Genomic DNA, 20,532 nt, shown 5'->3' with positions numbered 1-20,532 from the left:
CAAGAATAGGCTTGGCCAGTGCCTTAGTCAGGAAACAGACACTCAGAGGTTAAGCCACTTGTCTAAAATCAAGCAGTGATGACAGCTTGCTCCACCTCACTGCACTGAGAAAGCACTGAGGTGGGACCAGGACAATCAGAAAGGCTGGCTCATGGGGGTGGGGGTGGGGGTGGGGGGAGACCACAGAAGAGGTGATATTTGAGCTGGGTTTTGAGGGATGAATAGGAGTTCTGAAGCTGTAGAGAAAAATAATGAACCCAGAGAGAAGTTCATCACCAAGGACTCTCCCAATCCAGCCAGAGCACACTGGGCATGGTAGAGATATGTGAGAAGGAGAGACGAAACGGGCTGTCCGTTGGAGAGGTGCCCGATGGAGTCGAGCAGGACAGGCTTATTGACAGACAGTGATGACAATTTTCCTTCCACATTTTTATGATAACTGAAATTTGGTTTTCCCCTTCAAGACTCAGCTGGAAGACCGCCACCTCCAGGAAGCCCTCTCTCCATCCCCAGGCTGGCTTGTGTGCCCCTCTCTTCTGGGCTCCTACAGTCCCTGCTGACCCTCCACCCTGGTCCTGACCATTAACAAGAGCACCTCTGCACTTCCCAATTTCCTGGCTACGATCTCCCTGGTTCTGCTCTGCCTCCTCAGGACCCACCATTTCCACTAAGCTTCCAGAGTTTTCCTCGACACTCCCCGCTACCTGGCCCTCCTTTGGCCCCTTCCTACTCTGGGCTTCAGGACTTCTTCACTCTGGGAAGGCACCGGTTAGATCTGATGGGAGACGCCTGTCTCAGCTTGTCCCCTCTGTCTTGCCACTCCCCCCTTGTTCAGTGGATTGTCTGTTGAATGCCCCACAAAGAACGCATCCTGTAAGCCTTCCCCACACCAGACCCTCACACCCACTCCTGCCCCTCTCAAGAGAGAACTCTGCTGCCCATCCCATGGAGAAGCTTCTGCCAACTTTCTGCCTCACATCTTTGGGTTTTTTCTGAATCTGCCCTGGTGCCCTTCCTTCCCCCCTGTACCCCTCATTCCAGAGCCAACCCAGGTACCTTTGCTATGGGTCTCACCTTCACCTGCCTCCCCCGAGACGCCTTGACCCAATCTAGTAGTTACGTCTCTCTTCCTCTCTCTGGCTCTTTCGCCTTTAATCTCTGCCTTTAGACTGGCACCTTCCTTTCATCACCACCCCCAATATTTTCAAGTAACTTGTGATGGACTGAATACTTGTGCCCCCCCCCCCCATTCATATGTCAAAGCCCTAACCCCCAGTGTGATCGTTATTTAGAGGTGGGCCTTTGGGAGGTGAGTGGTTTTCGATAAGGTCATGAGACTGGGGCCCCATGATGGGATTAGTGTCCTTACAAGAAGGGGAGGAGAGACTGGAGTTCTTTCTCTCTTCATGGTGTGAGGACACAACGAGAGGGTGGCTCTCCACAAGCCAGGAAGAGGGCTCTCACCAGAAGCCCCATCTGCTGGGACTTTGCTCTTGGACTTCCCAGCCTCCAGAATTATGAGAAAGAAGAGTCTCTTGTTTAAGCCACTTGGTCTGTGGTATTTTGTTTCGGCAGCCCGGGCAGACTAAGACATCCCCTGTACCCTGCCCTGCCCATTTCCTCACCCTCCTTATTCCTTGACTCAGTCTGACTTCACCCCCTCTCTCACCACTTCGAGGGCACTGCTCAAAGCCAAGGTCATTGGCCGCTTCCTTACTGCCAGGGCTGCTCTTTTTCATATTCCCCGCCATTGACCACCATCTCTTTCTTGACCACACTGCGGTCAGAGCCCAGACATTTCATTGCCATCAGGTTGGTGAAAATTAAAAAGTCAGATAACATCAAGTATTGGTGAGGATGGGAAGCAACAGGAATGCTTATGCCCTGAAGGCGGGAGAGAGAAGCGATTCTTCGCTCCAGAGAGCGATTTGACAAGCTCGCCATTCAGAGACCCCCCCCCATCACATCACCCAGCTCTTCTCCGCTGTCCACAGCCTAAACCCTAGAAAACTGTGAATATGTTACCTTACAAGGCAAAAGGGACTTTGCAGACGTGATTAAATTAAGGGTCTTGAGATGGGGGTGGGGGGTTGTCCTGGATCATCCGGGTGAGCCAATGTAATCACAAAGGTCCTGATTAAAGGGAGGCAGCAGTGTCAGAATCAAAAGAGTTGTGGCAGTGGAAGTAGAGGGCTAGAGTCAGAGAGAAGCTTGAAGACACTGTTGCTGGTTTTGAAGATGAAGGAAGGAGCCTCAAGATAAAGAACAGAGGCAGCCTCTAGAAGCCAGAAAGGGAAAGGAAATGCATCCTCCCCTTGAGACTCTGGAGGGAGTGTGACCCTGCCAACACCTTGTCTTCAGCCCAGGGAAACCCATCTTGAACTTGTGACATCCAGACCTGCAAGATAACAAATTTGCAGGGTTTTAAGGCACGGATTTGGTCATTTGTTATAGCAGCGATAGGAAACTAATACAAACTCGCAGGAATTTTTGGTCTCTTGGACTAGGAGACAAGAACGGGAGCGTTCATAGTGGCTCTATTGTAATAATAGAAAACTGGAAACAACCCAAATGTCCAACCCCCGGAGAGTGGCAAAGGAACCGAGGAACCTTCATACATACAGTTAGTCCTTTGTACTAAACACCAACGGACATGAGCAAATTATAGCTACACATGGCAATTTGGATGAATCTCACAAACAACACTGAGTGAGAAGAGGCAGCCTCAGCGTAGTGCTGTTTATACAAAGTTTAGAAACATGCAAAACTATACTTCCTATTGCTTGGAGATACGTACAAAGTAAAAGTGGGAACAAGAAATACCAAATTCAGGAGCATGGCTGTCTGGCAAAAGGAGGATGGAGGGGAGGAGCCTGGGTTGCTCAGCCGGTTGAACATCTGCCTTCGGCTCAGGTCATGATCCCAGGGTCCTGGGATCGAGCCCCACCATTGGGCTCCCTGCTCACTGGGGAGTCTGCTTCTCCCTCTGCCCTTCCCCCCACTCATGCCCGTTCATGCCCGCTCACACTCTCTCTCTCTTAAATAAATAAAAAATCTTAAAGAAAAATAAAAAACGAAGGAGGATGGAATCCGGGAGGAGACCAAGGGAAGTTCAATAGCATTGAGTGACAGTTCGATTTCTTAAGCCAGTGGGGGTACATGGTATTATTCTTTATATTTTTAGTAAAGTCTGAAAACTTTCATATAAAATTAGTAATTTTTAGGGTCTATTTTTAGACTTGGAGTCAGACAGACCTGGATCCCTTTCTGAGCTCCGCCACGTCTTGTGTGACCAAGAGTAAATTCCTTAATTCCTTGAGCCTCAATTACATTATCTGTAAATTGGGTAGTTGAAGGATGTGACCTGATATGTGTCTTGCATGATGCCTGACATCTACTCAGTGCTCCAAAAACAACAGCCGTGATGTGTTTCTCTCTCTGGAAATGCTCCCTCGGTTTTAATTTATGGAGTACCTACTATCTGTCAGGGAATTCCAGGGGCTGACCATACTAAGGGGACCCTTCATCTTCATGGTTGTGCTCCCTGGCTCAGTGTTTAAATTCATTATTCTCCAAAAGCCCAATCGCTACCTTCTTTAAAAAAAACAAAACAAAACAGGGGCGCCTGGGTGGCTCAGTCGTTGAGCGTCTGCCTTCGGCTCAGGTCATGATCCCAGGGTCCTGGGATCGAGTCCCACATCGGGCTCCCTGCTCGGCGGGAAGCCTGCTTCTCCCTCTCCCATTCCCCCTGCTTGTGTTCCTGCTCTTGCTCTCTTTCTCTGTCAAATAAACAAATAAAATCTTAAAAAAAAAAACAACAGAACAAAACAAAAAACAGCTCTATTGAGATATAATTCACATGCCATACAATTCAACGATTTAAATTGTATGATTCAGTGATTTGGGGTACATCAGCACAGTCAATTTTAGTACATTTCCATCACCCCAGAAAGAAACTCTGTACCCATTAGCAATCACTCCCCATTCCTGCCCCAGTTGAGATCACAACCCAAGCCAAAATCAAGAGTCAGTCGCTCAACCAACTGGGCCACCCAGGCGCCCCTGGCTTCTTTCATTTAACATAATGTTTTCAAGATTCATTCACATTGAGGGCTCCTGGGTGGCTCAGACAGTTAAGTGTCTGCCTTCGGCTCAGGTCATGATCTCGGGGTACTGGGATCGAGCCCCACTTCTGGCTCCCGGCTCATCACTGGGGGTCTGCTTCTCTCTCTCTAACCCTCGCTTGTGCTCTCTCTCACACTCACTCTCTCTCTCTCTTAAATGAATAAATAAAACCTTTTTTAAAAAATTCATTCACAGTGTAGCATTTATTACTACACGAGTCCTTCTGATTTTTGGGGGGGGTAAAATATACATAACATAAATTTTACCATTTTAATCATGTTTAAGTATACACCTTGTGACACTAAGCATATTCACGTTGCTCAGTGACCATCACAACCATCCATCTCCAGAATTTGTTGATCTTCCCAAACTGAAACTCTATATCCATTAAATACTAACTCCCCATTTCCCCCTCCATCTAGCCCTTGACATCCACCATTCTACCCTCTGTCTCCGTGAATCTGACTCCTCTAGGGACCTTGTATAAGTGGAATCATACAGTATTTGTCCTTTTGTGACTAGTTCATTTCACTGAGCATAATATCTTCAAGATTCATCCATGTTGTAGCATGTGACAGGATTTTCATCCTTCTTAAGACTAAATAATTTTCCGTTGTCTGTGTATACCACGATTTATTTATCCACCCATCGTTGATGAACACTGGGGCTGTTTGCACTTTTTGGCTATTATGAATAATTATGAATAATGCTGCTACGAACATTCACACACAAATTTTTAGGTGACATGTGTTTTTTCTCTTGGTTATATACCAATGAGTGAGTATATGATAACTTCATGTTTAACCTTTTTTTGAGGAAAGGCCAGACCATTTGCCAAAGCAGCCTCACCATCCTACACTTACACCAACAGTGGATGAGGATTCCAATTTCCTCACCAACACTGTATTGTCTATCTTTCTTATTATAGCTATTCTAGTGGATATGAAGTGGGATCTCATGATTTTGATTTGCATTTCTCTGATGACTAATGATGTTGAACATCTTTTCATGTACTGTTGGTCATTTTTTTAAAGTTTATTTAAGTAATCTCTACACCCATCATGGGGCTCGAACTTAAGACCCCGAGATCAAAAGTCACATTTTCCACTGACTAAGCCAGGCTGGTGCCCCACTATTGGTCATTTTTATATCTTCTTTGGAGAAATATCTATTCAAATCCTTTGCCCATTTTTTAATTGGGTATTTGCCTTTTTATTGTTGAGTTGCAAGAGTTCTTTATATATTCTGGAAACTAGTCTTTTATCAGATATACAGTTTGTACTTTTCTCCCATTCTGTACGTTGTCTTTTCCCACTTTTGATGATGTCCTTTAGAGCACAAAAGTTGTTATTTTGATGACATCCAGTGTATCTATTTTTTATTTTGTTGTGTGTGCTTTGGCATCGTATTTAAGAAACCATTTTCTAATTCAAGATCATGAAGATTTACCCTTCTTTAAAAAAAGATTTTATTTATTTATTTGAGTGAGAGAGCACAAGCAGGGCGGAGGGGCATAGGGAGAGGGAGCAGATTCCCAACTGAACAGGGAGCTGGACATGGGGCTTGATCCCAGGACCTTGAGATCATGACCTGAGCTGGAGGCAGATGCTTAACCGAGTGAGCCACCCAGGTGCCCCATGAAGATTTACCTATGTTTTCTTCTAAGAGTTTTATAATTTTAGATCTTCCATTTAGGTAACAATCCATTTTGAGTTAATTTTTGTACATGGTGTGAGGTAGGGATCCAACTCCATGCTTTTGCATGAGGATATCCAGTTGTCCCAGCACACACATACACCCCACTTTCAAAATCCAGATCTCAGGGACACAGAAATAGACTGACCCTAATTCTTTACACATATACACACTCTCATCTTTGATCCATATGTGGCCTGCTTTTATTTCATTTGTGGATTTATTAATGCGAACACCAGTGAATCTACCACCCAACCCCAGAACTAGGACCTCACCGTACCCAAAGGAACCTCACTCCTGAGTTTGGGATTTTTCACTCCCTTGCTTTTTTAAAAAATAACTTTATTGAGGTGTAACATCTGCACAATAAGCTGTATGTATTTTTTTTTTTTTTTTAGATTTTATTTATTTATTTGACAGAGAGAGACACAGCGAGAGAGGGAACACAAGCAGGGGGAGTGGGAGAGGGAGAAGCAGGCTTCCCGTGGAGTAGGAAGCCCGATGCAGGGCTCGATCCCAGGACCCCAGGACCATGACCTGAGCCGAAGACAGACGCCCAATGACTGAGCCACCCTGGCGCCCCAGTAAGCTGTACATATTTAAAGTGTACAATTTGGGGGCACCTGGGTGGTGCAGTTGGTTAAGCGTCCAACTCTTGGTTTCGGCTCAGGTCATGATCTCAGGGTCATGAGACTGAACCCTGAGTCAGGCTCCACGCTCAGCGGGGTGTCTGCTTCGGATTCTCTCTCCCACTCCCTCTGCCCCTCCGGCTTGTGCTCTCTCTCTCAAATAAATATATAAATTTAGAAAAATTTAAAGTGTACCATTTGATGAGTTTGGGTTTGCAAAAACATCATCAAAATCAAGGCAATGAACATATCCAACACCCCCAAAAGTTCATTTATGCTCTTTTGTGATTTCTCCCTCTAGTCTCTCCCCCTTCCCTCAGCCCCATTCCCAGATAACCCCTAATCTACTCTCTGACACTACAGATTAGTCTGTGTTTTCCAGAATCTTATATAAATGGAAGCGTACAGAGTACACAATTTTGTGTGTGTGTGGCTTCTTCCACTCATAATAGTTATTTTTATACTAATAGATTCTGTTGCCTTTATCAACAGTTTTGTTTCTTTTAATTGCAGTTCGGGGTTTCACTGTGTGGACATACCACAATTTGTTTATCTATTCTTCTGCTGATGGACATTTGGGTTGTTTCCAGTTTGAGGCTTTTACAAGTAAAGCTGCTGTGAACATTTGTGTACAAGCCTCTGTATGGACATATTCCTTTATTTCTCTTGGCTGAATACCTAGGAGTGAAATGATGAGGTCAGATGGTAGGTGCATGTGTTTAACATTTTAAGAAAACTCCAGTTTTCCAAACTGTGTTAACGTTCCTTCCCCCCCCCCCCCCCCCCCCACCAGCGCAGGGAATGAGTTCCAGTCACTCCACATCCTTACCAATGCTTTATATGGTCAGTCTTTTTTCTTTTTCTTTCTTTTTTTTTTTTATTTGAGAGAGAGAGAGAATGAGAGAGAGCACATGAGAGAGGGGAGGGTCAGAGGGAGAAGCAGACTCCCTGCTGAGCAGGGAGTCCGATGCGGGACTCAATCCAGGGACTCCAGGATCTTGACCTGAGCCGAAGGCAGTCGCTTAACCAACTGAGCCACCCAGGCGCCCCTGGTCAGTCTTTTTTCATTTTAGCCATTCTAACAAGTATGTGGTTCTTTTGTCTTGCCAAAAAAGGATACTTATGGTGTAGACTCGTGCATCTAAACAATATGCTTTTGGTAGGTGTTTTGAAAGTGAAGGCTCTGACTTCAGCCATCTCGTCTTACTGTGGAGAGGGACACCGTCCTGCATTAGGATCGTGTTCCCACCTGCATGGGGTGAGGCACGCAGGAGGAAGCAGGGCAGGAGGAAGCAGGGCAGGAGGAAGAAACGAGCAGCTGCCTCCGAGCTCCCCACCTGCCTTGTCCTTGGAGGAACAGATTATTACCTGCCATCCTGAAGACAACAGCCTGCTGGTCATCACCCCGTGGGGTATCTCCAGCTCTGCCCAGTCGGTCTCTAGGGCACCCCCTTATTTGGTTTAGGGGGTGGGGTCAGCATCCTGCGGGGAGTTAGGCTCAAACCAGGAAAGACTTTCTGAGCCCCGAATCTTCCATCTATCCCCAAATCTTCTTGGCGCAGTTCTGATGACATTTACAAGCATGCTATTCTGCTTCGGGTCCTGCTCTGTGGCTGCATCCAGAGTTGAAGGAGACCCAAGCCCTTTGGAGAAGCACCCGCAGAAATCACGGTGACAAACTGTCCCTTCAGCTCTGCAAGTCCTCCGTTCACCACCACACCCCCAGTCAGTCACATGTTCAGGCCCAGCTCAGGCAGCCCTGCCACTCCCGGGCTGAGGCACCCACCCCCATGTAGCCCCTGCTTCCCACTTGCTGCAACCTCAGCAAAGCCACGGGGTCTGCCTTTGCTCAACATTCTTCCATGGCTCCCTGTCCTCTCTCAGCTGGTCATTTCTTTGTCTGCATCTATGTTCCTCCATGATTCTCTCCCTCTTTCTTTTCCCTGGTCTCGTACTCGACCCAGAGACCCTTTCCCAGTCAAGCCAGATGCCTGACTATCCCCCAACCTTATGCTGCATTTCCACACCTCCCCTGCTTTTGCCCAAGATGTCCCACCACCTCAAATGCCCTTCCTCCCCATGCCTTGTCCTAAAGCTTTTGAAAAACTGACCCATCCTTCTTGGCCGGGCACATACCTCCTCCTCCAAAGGCAGAATCAGTCCTTCCTTTCCAGCACTCTCTGTCACAGCCCTGATGGCAACCGGATCTGTATCAGAATCATTAAAGTATATCATCCATTCCTCCTTGTTAAACTAGCGGTCCCCTGAGAGCAGGGACAGCGTTTATGTCATCTTTCCAGTCCCTAGTCCCCAGCAAAGGATCTATTACACAGCAGGTGCAAACCCGGTCTCAAACTCCAGCTCGGCCACCTACCACCTATATGAACCTCCCTGTGCCTCTGTTTCCTCATCTGTAAAATGGGGAGAAAACACCCACCCCATCTGGTCCCTGAAGGGAGTCAATGAATTAACCCACATAAAGGGCTTAAGAGGTGTAGGCAGGACCCTGGCAAGTAGTCAATGCTTGGCAAACATTAGCTAGAAGTGGTAATGATTTATCGAGTTGAAATGAGACCCTGCCCTCGCTTTAGAGAATCTTCATATGAAGGGGGAGATACGTTCTGTCGATCTTCAGGAGACTTTCTTAAATGAGGAGACCCCCTCCCCATGCCTCCCCAGCTTCCATCAAGGGAGGGGAGCCAGTCACCAGAAGCCATCAAAGCCGTCTCCTTTCTTTCTTAGCATCAAAGGAACCATGAGTATCTTCCTCCTCCAGGAAGCCTTCCCAGATTGGATTCCTTTGAGGAACTTCTTTCTTCTGCCTTTCTCTGATGTGAAGGCCCGAGACCACCGCCATCCCCTCCACCCTGCTTTCCATCTTACACTTGAGGAAACAGGCACAGGGAGGAGGCTTAAGAGGAAGGAGGTCAGGAGGGAATGGGAACTCTGGAAGGGCAGAGGGTTGTGGAGGGGGAGGGCTCCTAAGGGTGGAGAAGGGCGTGTGTGTGCCTGCATGGGAGAGGGTGGCGGGCTGCTCAGGGAGGGGTAGAGAGCCCAGGGAAGGGAAGGGGTGCTCGTGAGGGCCCTGTGAAATCGCGGAGAGGGAGGGGGCTTGGAGGCCAAATGGGCTCAGGATGGGGCCCGGGATGGAGCTGGCCCCAGGGGAATGAATGGGGTTCAGTGAGTCGGATGGGAGCTCAAACGGAGAGGGAACCCGGGCACCAGACGTTCCCAGAGAGGCTGGGGCTCAGGGAGCTAGCTGGCCGCAGCGCCCCAGCCTCTGCCCCTGCGCACCTGGGCCCGGGCCCCATACCTGTGGCTCTTCCCTTCTCAAACCCAGCCCGCGGTTTGGGAGCCGGGCACCGAGCCCCCGGGGAGAGGGGGGTTAAAGGTGAGCGGGCACGAGCCGGCCCCGACGGGATTGGCAGGCGCCGGGGCCCGCGGCCCGGGCCATGGCTGGCCCACAGGGCGCCAGACGGGTGAGCGGCTGCCACCCACGTGCTAAGGAGAGAAAGAGGCACCGGATCAAGGGGCAAAGGACATCTCGAGCGGGCGGGGGCCGGGCAGTGCCCGCGTCCACACCCGCTGCTAAAAGCCGGGCCCAGGGCGCAGCGCACAGAGCCCTCTGCCGCCGGCGCGGTGAAGACACGGGCGCAGTGAAGACGCGGCCGCTCCCGGGAGCATCCCGCGTGCGCCCCGCGGCCCGGGACCCCCCTCCGTCCCCCCCACCGGGGACCCTGTGGCGCTGCCTGGGACCCTCCCCGCCCGCGGATCGCGCGGAATCCAGGTGAGGGGCGTGGAGGGCAGCAGGTGGGTGCAAGTGCCCGGCCCAAGGGGAGTCAGATCCTCCCCTAGGCTGGACCTCTGTCTCTGCACTTGTCAAACGCAGAGGGACACTTGGCGGGCTCTGCGGGGCTGACAGGGTTAATGCTCTCGTGGGTACCTGTCCTGGCTCAGCTGCGAGGAGAAGGAGGCTAGCTCATTCCCCAGAGAGGGCTCAGGATTGAGAATCCAGGAGTTCATCTCTTCCAGGAGCAGAGGGTGAGGTGCACACAGGTTCCCACCGCCTCGTGGGGTCCCGTGGGCTGGGCAAGGATTGAATGGTGGCTGGGGACTCTCCATGGAGCTGAGAGTGGGCTGAGGGAGGCAGGAGGGAGGGCCTTCCTCCCGGTTGCACCCTCTGCCCTGGACAGGTGTGGCTGCCAGCAGAGAAGGTGGCTCCATGTGGGCCCTGGGATCAGGAGTAAGCACTCAGAGCTCCCCCCGGCTGGGCAGGGAGAAGCCAGATGTTACCGTCTGGCAGGGAAGCTGTGTGGATTCATGGCCACCAGACGTCTGGCCAGCAGGTAGGGGCTAGAGAAGAGGCAAAGGGCGCTCCCACTGGTCTGGCCCAGGAAGGCCAGGCCTTCCTTCTACCTCCCAGCCCCCCTACCCCCACCTCAGTGTCTCCTGAGGTCACCCTGGTGGGCAAAGAAGCTGTGGTCAGGCCTGCCCTGGGTTTAGGAGCTTTGAGTTCTTGTCTGTGTCTGGCTGTGTGATCTCGGGCACATTATTTCCTTTCTCTGGGCCCGGCTCTCCCTCTGTGACATGGGGAAACTCGTTTCTGGGCCACTTGGAGTGGAGATGGGGACAGGATTCATTGGGACACCAGGATGCTTTGCAGCACAGGGCAGCCCACTCCAAGCAAGGTCCCTGTGGTCCGTCGTCGAAAGGGGGATGATACCCCAGGGTCAGCTGAATCAGGCATTGGGTGGGGCCAAGAATCTGGCCCAGGCCTCCATCTTGTCCAGGTGTGTCTCCTTCTGTTCTCTGCATCTGGCCTGCCCATCTCCTGCCCAGACACTCCCCCCCACCCAAGATCCAGGGGGAGGAGATCTGGGGCCTGGGGATCTCAGGCCCAGGAACCTGAGCAGTGGGCTCATGCTCGCCCCAGGGAGGCTCAGCGCCTCAGCCTCAGGGCAGGGGCAGCTCCTGGAGGAGGGGGGAGATTCCCACTAAGGAGCTCTGTACTGTGGCAACCAGTATTTCCTCTCTCTTGAGAGGGAGGATCCTTCTGGCTGCACCACTATTCCCCACTAAGGACATGATCTACCCCAGGCCAAGGCTCAGTTTGGAATCACGCTCAGGGCTCAGACTGGGGGATCAGGACTCGACCTGGGCCCCGGTGAGGGGGCCAGGGTCGGGGACCCACCTGGGGTCTTGGAATGCTGTAAACGAAATCCCCGGGCCTGTGTGTACATGGCACCAGGGGAGACAACCCTGGTAAACTGAGATGGAGGGCACAACGAACTGTGACAAACCGCAGAGTAGAATGGAGGCGGGAGAGGCCGTGCTTTCGAGGCTCCCACTGACCATACCTGCCCAAAAGCCCACTTCTTCCCTTTGGGCAGAAGCCCTGCCTGGGGCCTCCCCCTGAGGCTGCCCTTGGCCCTGCTGCTGGCTCTGTGGGGGGCAAAGGCAGGTGGGAGAGGCCCTCATCAGCCCAATTCTCACTCCCTGATCGGTGCTGACGAAGGGGTTGGGGCTCCGATGTGAGGCAGGGGAGGAAGGAAAGAGAGGCTCCCTGAGGCCCAGGGTAGCTGGCAAGGGGGGAGGAGGGACTGGAATTCGCTGGGCACCTACTGTGTGCCGGCCACTGTGATTTTCTGTCACTGTTTCCTTCTTCCTGATAACCTGAGAGAGGAGGGATATTGTCTCCACTTTATAGATGAGGAAACAGAGGAAACAGAGACTCAGAGAAGTCAAGGCACTGGCTCAAGGTCACACAGCCTGGAAATGACAGGGCTGCGATTCAGAACAAGGCACCCTGATTCCAAAGCTCCGATTTCTGCTCTCACTGCTGCCTCTGAGGTGTCCCCTGTCGCCTTCCGGGCCTCACTCTGCTCATCTGTCACTGGGGGCTAAATGGGCTTGTCGGGGCTGTGGGCAGCAGCTGTGGGCAAGCGTGCGCCCTGCATCCGGGAGCACCACACAGAGGGGGTGCACTCATGGACGCCCGCGGGTGTCCACAGGGTCCGTGCCCGCCTCCCCCTCATCCACCTCCCCGCTGGACTTTCCTGCTCCTGAGCTTTGAGCTTCGGGAGCAAGACTGCTCACACTTGCCTCTCCTCTTTGAGGGGGGCTGAGCTGACCTTGTGTAGGGGGCCCCCGACGGGGCAGGGCCCAGCAGTGGTAGCTCTGTAGGTGACGCGTCCCTCTGACAGGCCCTGAGACATGGGGCAGGCTGGCCCGCATGGGAGTGGGTCTGTGATAGTCAGCTAGGTCTTGCCCAGAATCCCCAGGCCCCCCTAATGCTGGGTAGCCCCGGGAGTCATACCAGCCCTTGGCCCACACAGCCCCATCAGCCATGTGACTCTGGATGAGAGATCTGCCTCCCTGGGACCCCTTTCTGTGTCAGCCCAGGGACCTGAAGCCCTGATGGGCCTGGCGTGATTCCCACAGCTACCCACAGCTGGTTTGAGAGGCCTTTTTCCATCCCCAAGTCCCCTGGGGGAGGTGGTCCCCACATCCCCTGTCCCACAGCCCCTGGTTCCTTCTCTAACACCGTGCTTGGAAGTGTTGACTAGGCAGGAAGGAAAAAAAAGAAAGGGCAGGGGTGGCAGAGGAAGGAGGGAAGGAGAAAGGAAATCCACACTCACGTGCCTACCACTGGCTCTCACACATTTCAGCTGATTCTGCCAACAACCCCGTAAGGTAAATTCAACACCATATCCCCACACCCATGTTTAAAGGTGAGAAAGCAGTGCTCAAAGCCCACCGTACCGATCTTCCCGTGCATAGGAGTCACACTCAGAGAGGAGCCCAAGGTCACACACAGGGGCAGGTCTGAGCAGCACGGTCCACACCCTGTCCCCACGCCTCGGTGCCACGGAGCTCTGGATGGCAGGGGCATCGTCTGACTCAGATGCTCCCCAAGCAGGCAGTGGTCTGGGGGGGCCGGGGGGCCTTGACGATCATTCCACACCCTCCAAGGCACTCCCCAGTCTACTGTCCCAGGGCCGACTCTGAACAACCAGGCACAGACCCACCTTGGCACATTGAGGTGGCCAGAAATGCCACCAGGTACAAAGGAGACTGTACCGGAAGGCACGCCTGCTCTCCAGCCCTCTGTAGTCTCATCTGTAGAATGGGTAGACTAACACAGTGATACCTGTTCTACTTCAGGGTTTCTCTTGTGAGGCTCCAACAGTGCAGTGTGGAGGGGCCGGAGCTGGGAGGCAGGACACCTGGCTTGGTCACTGATGTGACATGCCAGGCAGCCTGATGTGAGCCACTGCTCTAAACCGAGCCCCTCCAAATAACATGAGCCTGTCGCCCTTGCTGACTTCCACAGCTTAGTCCAGTTCTGACGCCAAACTTCCAAGTAGCGGGTGTGAATCCCGAGCAGTGTATGTTCCGTCCTTCTTAGCTTCCGGCACCCAGCTCCGAAAACCCTCGGAAATTCCAGAGCCCTGAGTTTCTTTTGTATGCTAATGAGATGATTGGTGGCTGACAGCCCCTGATAGTCGGGGTGGAAGTTGGTCACCAGGGAGATCAGGGTGGGATTTAGAAGGTCAGAACCTTCTGCCCCACCCTCCATCTCTCTCCCGAGGGGAATGGGGCTGGAGATTGAATTTGATCACCAATAACCAATGACTTAATCATGCCTACCTAATGAAACCTCCAGAAAAACTCCTAAGTGAAGGAGTTCGGACAGCTTCTGAAGCTCCATGCACCCCCACCCCACCCTCCATACCTTGCCCTGTGCCTCCCTTCCATTTGGCTTTCCCGGGTTCTATCCTTTAGGATAAAATGGCAAACGTAACAAAGTGCTTTCTTTTTCTTTTTCTTTTTTTTTTAAAGACTTTATTTATTTGACAGAGAGAAACATAGCGAGAGAGGGAACACAAGCAGGGGGAGTGGGAGAGGGAGAAGCAGGCTTCCCGTTGAGCAGGGAGCCCGATGCGGGGCTCGATCCCAGGACCCTGGGATCATGACCTGAGCCGAAGGCAGACGCTCAACGACTGAGCCACCCAGGCGCCCCAACAAAGTGCTTTCTTGAGTTCTGTGAGCCTCTCTAGCAAATTGGAGTGCCTGAAAAAGGGGTGCTGGGATCCCCTAATTTATAGGCGGTCGGTCAGAAGTACACGTAATAACCTGGACTTGTGGTTGGTGTCTGAAATGGAGCCAGTTTTGTGGGACTGAGCCCTTAACTTGTGAGATTGGATGCTAACTGCCAGTAGATAGTGTCAGAATGGAATTGAATCATAGTATTCTATGGGGGTAAAAATGGTGGCCAGTGACTTTTTTTTTTAAAAGATTTTATTTATTTATTTGACACAGAAATCGAGAGCACAAGCAGGGGAAGCTGCAGGCAGAGGGAGAAGCAGACTCCCCGCTGAGCAGGGAGCCCGATGCAGGGCTCGATCCCAGGACCCTGAGATCATGACCTGAGCCGAAGGCAGTCGCTTAACCAACTGAGCCACCCAGGCGCCCTGGCCAGTGACATTTTTGTAGGTTGACAAGACTCTTGGCATGACAGCCCTTCTTGGCAAAACCTCATCTCCTGGCTGCCCCCCATCCCTCCACTGCTGTGTACCAGATTCTCCACCCTGGCTGTTCACAACATACCTAGGGGGCTAGACTGCTTCTGCCCGTGTTACGGGGGTGGGGGGCAGCTGAAGCCCAGAGAGGGTGAATGGTTTGCCTGAGATGACCCACAGGTACCTGATGAGCCCGCCTCGTGCCCTAAAGAGAAAATGTCCCCCATGTCGTCTTTGGGCTCCATAGATGAGAAAGAGGGTTCAGAGTTGCTGGGGCGGGAGGCTGTACCTTCCCCTTTTCCCTAGTGCTTAGTCAGCCAGTCAGGAACCCTTTTTCTTTTGTTTAGACAGCTTTGATCTGTGGACTTTGGGGTCTTCAAGAAGAAAGGAGAGGGTTCCCATGCCATCATCTACTATGCTCTCTCTTATTTTCTTTACTTTTTCGGAGAATTCTTTTTTCTCGTTTCCAAAAGTAATACACAGGGCTTATGCAACTTTAACATTTATGGAAATTTACAAGCAATGTCTGTTTCCCGCCTCCCATAAAGACCACCAATGTCATAGTTTGGTGCTTATATGCCCCGACTTTTCTTCTCTTTCCATATGTGAGTGCTCACTATTACTAGTTGTCAGCATTGCTTCCTAGCTACCTTTTACTATTTCTACAATTACCATGATAACAATAGCTAGCATTTACCATCTGTCCATCTGTCCATCCTTCCTTCCACCCATACATCTACCTAACCTTCCATCTCTTCATCTGTTTCCCACCCAAGGGCCCCCTCAGCTGCCCATCCAGCACCCATATTAACTGCCTGCTGGTATCACGCCCTCAGTTAAACCAGGGGTGCAGGAGTGGGGGGATGCTCAGACACTTGTACCCTGATTCCTGCCTCCAAGCAACTCAGCATGGGAGACCGAGGCATGCCCACCAGAGACTCAGAGAAGGGCAGAAATAGTGCCCGGCGCTGTGGAAGTTCAGTGGAGGGAGGGCTGACTTGCAGCATGACTTCGTGGTCATTTTCTCATTTCCCTGAGAGCAGGGCAGGGCAAGAACTTTCGTCTCCCTTTTATGGCATGACCGGCTAAGGTTCTCACAGATGGCCGGCTGGGAGGGAGGAGGGGGTGGGCAAGGCAGAGATTTGAACCCAGGGCTGACATCATGTCGGGCAGCCTCCCATGAGCTCCTGCCCCAGGCTGGACTGAGTTGGGGAGTGGGGCAGGGAGGGCCCAGGAGAGGAAGAGAGAAGCAACTAGAAAAAGACCAGCAGACAGGGTGGGAGCTAGGATCCAGAGCCTGTCCCAGAGTGTCTGTGACTGAGGAAGGACAGGAAGAGGAGGGGACCAGCTGGAAGGTCAGCCTGGGCTTCCCCAGATGGTTCTAGAAGAACCAGGCCAGGTCCCTGGGATCTGGGGGAACGTACAGTGAGGCTAGTTTTAGTTTCAGCGCCAGCCCACTTTAGTCCCTCTCAGTCTTCTTCCCTCTTCTTCTGCACCCCCTCTTCCCCCATCATCCAGCTTTCCAAGGCCAGGGCCTTGGCCCATCCATCTGGGCTTCCAAAGCCTGCCCAAAGTTTAGCCACAAAACCACCAGTCTCTGCGTGGCCCAACACACTTAGATGCTTCTCTCCTCTTGTCCCTTGAGGAGACTAAGAACAGGGATTATGATTACTTGTTATTTATTTATTTATTTATTTAAATGTTTTATTTATTTATTCATGAGAGTCAGAGAGAGAGAGAGAGAGAGAGGCAGAGGCAGAGGGAAGCAGGCTCCCCACCTAGCAGGGAGCCCGATGCGGGACTCGATCTAGGACCCTGGGATCATGACCTGAGCCGAAGGCAGACTCTTAACGACTGAGCCACCCAGGCGCCCCTGATTATTTGTTATTTATGAGGGAACAGGCTCAGAGACATTAAGTCACTTCCTTGAGGTCACAGAGCAAGTAATTTAAGGCTCTAATTCCTGACCCTATCCTTTTTGACTAGTACAGTTGAGTAGTGGACTGGAAAGGGAAGGTATTTCCATAGGGCCCTGGGGTGCAGCCAGTGGAGGGGCTGGGGGGTGGCGTGGGTGATGTGCAGGGAGAGCTGGGAAGGAAGAAATCAGTGATGTGACCAGTGCGGGTGTCTGTCTGGAAACTTCCCCTTCTCCAGCACTTTGGCTATTTCCAGGCAGTCTTAAAACCCCATCCCAGGGGCACCTGGGTGGCTCAGTCGTTAGGCGTCTGCCTTCGGCTCAGGTCATGGTGCCAGGGTCCTGGGATTGAGCCCTGTATCGGGCTCCCTGCTCAGCAGGAGGCCTGCTTTGCTTCTCCCTCTCCCACTCCCCCTGCTCGTGTTCCCTCTCTCGCTGTGTCTCTCTTTCAAATAAATAAATAAATAAAATCTTAAAAAAAAAGCAAAAACAAAAACCCATCCCAGGCCAGGAAAAGGCCAAAATGATGTGGGTGGGGCAACCCATCTTTTCCCTACTCTGTTGGTAAACAGTTAAGGTGGGGATTATATTTTTGGATGACCATTTGGTAAAATCTGTTACACCAAAAACGTTTCTACTCCTCTTTCTCATTCTTGTCCATCCCTCCATCCCCTACTTCTTCAACTCACTCAGTGATCCCCCGCCACCCCCGCCATCCTCTTCTAGACCTGATGCACCACCTCTCTCCTCCCCTCACCTAGATGCCCAATTCACCCCCGGCTGGGGCAGGCTTCAGGTAACAGCATCGGAGGTGACTCAGGAGGCGAAGTGGCTGATAGTGTGTGTGTGTGTGTGTGTGTATGCATGCAAACTTGGTTTCTCTTTTCAAAACCTTTTAAATCTAACATACCTAAAAAAAAGTGCACACATCAAGGGCGCCTGGGTCGCTCAGTTGGTTAAGTGTCTGCTTTTGGTTCAGGTCATGATCCTGGGGTCCTGGGATTGAGTCCCGCGTTGGGCTCCCAGCTCAGCGGGAAGTCGGCTTCTCCCTCTCCCTCTGCCCCTCCCCTGCTCATGCTCTCTCTTTCTCCCTCACTCTCTCTCTCAAATAAGTAAATAAAATCTTTTTAAAAAATAAAAATAACAAGTGCACACAGCATAAGTATCCAGATTGATGAATATTCACCAAAAATGCACCCATGTATCCGGGACACAGATACAGAAAGACAATGTTAGCAGCACCCCAGGAAGCCCCTTCTTGATCCCTCCTGTCACCTCTAAGCTAAACACTCCCCTGACTGATAAACCACAGATTAGCTTGTTTTGGAGCTTTATATAAATGAAGCTTTACAGGGATACCTGGGTGGTTCAGTCGGTTAAGAGTCTGCCTTCGGCTCGGGTCATGATCCCAGGGTCCTGGGATCGAGTTCTGCATCAGGCTCCTTGGTCAGCAGGGAGTCTGCTTCTCCCTCTGCCTGCTGCTCCCCCTGTTTGTGTGCTCTCTCTCTCTGACAAATAAATAAAATACAAATCTTTTAAAAATAAAAAAAAAAAAATGAAGCCTTACAGTGCATACACTTCCATGTCAGGTTTCTTTGGTCAACTTATGATCAGTGAGATGCATCCATATGCTTGCATTCGGTTGTAGGGGGTTCATTCCCACTGCTGCGTTAATATTCCGTAGCGTGGCTGTCCCACCATGCATGTCACCATTCGCCGGTGACAGACATTGGGGTTGTTTCCAGTACTGAGCTGATAAGAATAATGCTGTATGAATAGTTGTGTGCATGTCCTTTGGTACACATATACACCTGCTGGGTTATAAGGAATGCAGATGTTCGGCTCTAGCAGGTACTGACAAATAGTTTTCCAAAGTGATTGTGCCAAGTTACTCTGGCGACGGCCTGGATGAGATTCTGTTGACACCACGTTCTCCCGCATGATCGCTAGTCCTTCTAATTTGAGAACGTAGGTTCTTGTGGGCAGGCTGGCATCGGATTGACTGTGTGTGAATCTCAGCTCTCTTACCTTGTGACCTTTGGCAAAGCCTGTTCCTTGTCTACAAGATGAGTTGAAATGAGTTGAAACAGCTCACGGAGCTGTTATGAAGATTCCATGGACGGGTTGGGTTAGGCCCCACCAACATTAGCCATTTAGAGTCAGTTCTCAAAACAGCACTCTGAATCACCCACAGAGCCTCAGTCTCCCCTTCTGTAAAATGGCCATGACCATCCTAACACATCCACATCCACACACAATTGACAGCTCAACCAGGAATTGGAATGATGTCTAAAAGTGCCTAATTTTACTGAGATATAATACAGTTATTACACAGCTCACCCTTTTTCGGTGGCTTTTAGTATAGTCACAGAATTATGCAAATATCACCACTATCTCATTCGAGAACATTTTCAACACCCCAAAAAGAAACTCCATATCCATTGGCAATCATTCCCCCATTCTCAGCCCCTGGCAGCTGCTAAGCTACTTTCCATCTCTTTGGGTATTACAAGTGCCAAATCTTTGCTTTTCTGTATTTTTGAACTCTTGCAAAAATGAAATACCTAGCACTGCAACAGGCACATAATATACACTTAGTAAATGTCATCTGTGTGTGTGTGTGTGTGTGCGGATGGATGGACGGATGGATGGACGGATAGACAGAGCACACATAGTAGACAGATATAATATAAATTCATCCATTCGACAAAAACCCATTTGCACATTTGCACTTGGAGGAAAATGGTCTATAGAGAGAAATAAACTATGATTCTCCCGTTCAGGCCATTCGCCATCTAGTGGGACAGGGAGGAATGTGCACCCCTCCCTGAGAAGGCAGAGCCAGATGCAATTAAAAGTTGTGTTGGAATAGGGTTGTGGGAACTCCAGGAAGATGCTGGATGTGGAGGCGGCACTTCTAGTTTGGGCGAATTTTCCCGATGAGGAGGGGCAGCCCAGGGGAGGGATCCCGAGAACTAAGGCTGGGACACAGGGCAGGTGTGATGTCAAGCAGGATTGCTGGCCAGCCAGGGCTTCCCACACCAATCCGGACCTGGTCCTGGGGTCTCTGTGGGTTGTGAACAAGACTTGGCTGTAGAGAGAGGCTGTGAACGCTGGATAGCAGGTGACGGAGGCCAGAGAGGAAAGGGAGCACGAGGGTGAGCGAGGGCAGCTCACATAAGCCTGCACTGTCATCTGGGCAAGGGCACCCTGAACAGGCTGTGCCCATGTCCGGGCATGCCAGGCAGGGCCCCCATGCCGCCAGCTGGTTTGACTTCTCCAGCTGGCTGTGGCTAGAATCGTATTTAAGAGGGAGAGTGGCAGCCTCATAAGTGAAGGAGCCTGGACTTCAGAGTCAGGCCTGGCTCTGCCCTTTCCCACCGTGGGAACTTGAGCAAGTGCCTCACCTCCCTGAGCCTGTTTCTTCAACTGTAAAATGGAGGTAATATTACTTACTTCAGTATGGTTAAGGAACGATGACTGGGGGAGGCTGGACAAGGCGGATGAAGCATGCATTCAAGGTGCCAGCAAGCTTGGAGTATTTATTTATTTATAAAAGATTTTATTTATTTATTTGAGAGAGAGCGAGCACGCACACATGTGTGAGCTGGGGGGGGGGGAGGATGGGGGGAGAAGGAGAGGGAGA

The sequence above is a fragment of the Mirounga leonina genome, unplaced genomic scaffold (genome assembly GCF_011800145.1).
Source record: "Mirounga leonina isolate KUSES-001 unplaced genomic scaffold, KU_Mleo_1.0 Mir_454, whole genome shotgun sequence".
In the NCBI taxonomy this organism is placed as follows: domain Eukaryota; kingdom Metazoa; phylum Chordata; class Mammalia; order Carnivora; family Phocidae; genus Mirounga; species Mirounga leonina.
The sequence above is the reverse complement of the archived record's forward strand: the minus strand, read 5'-3'. Positions refer to the sequence as shown.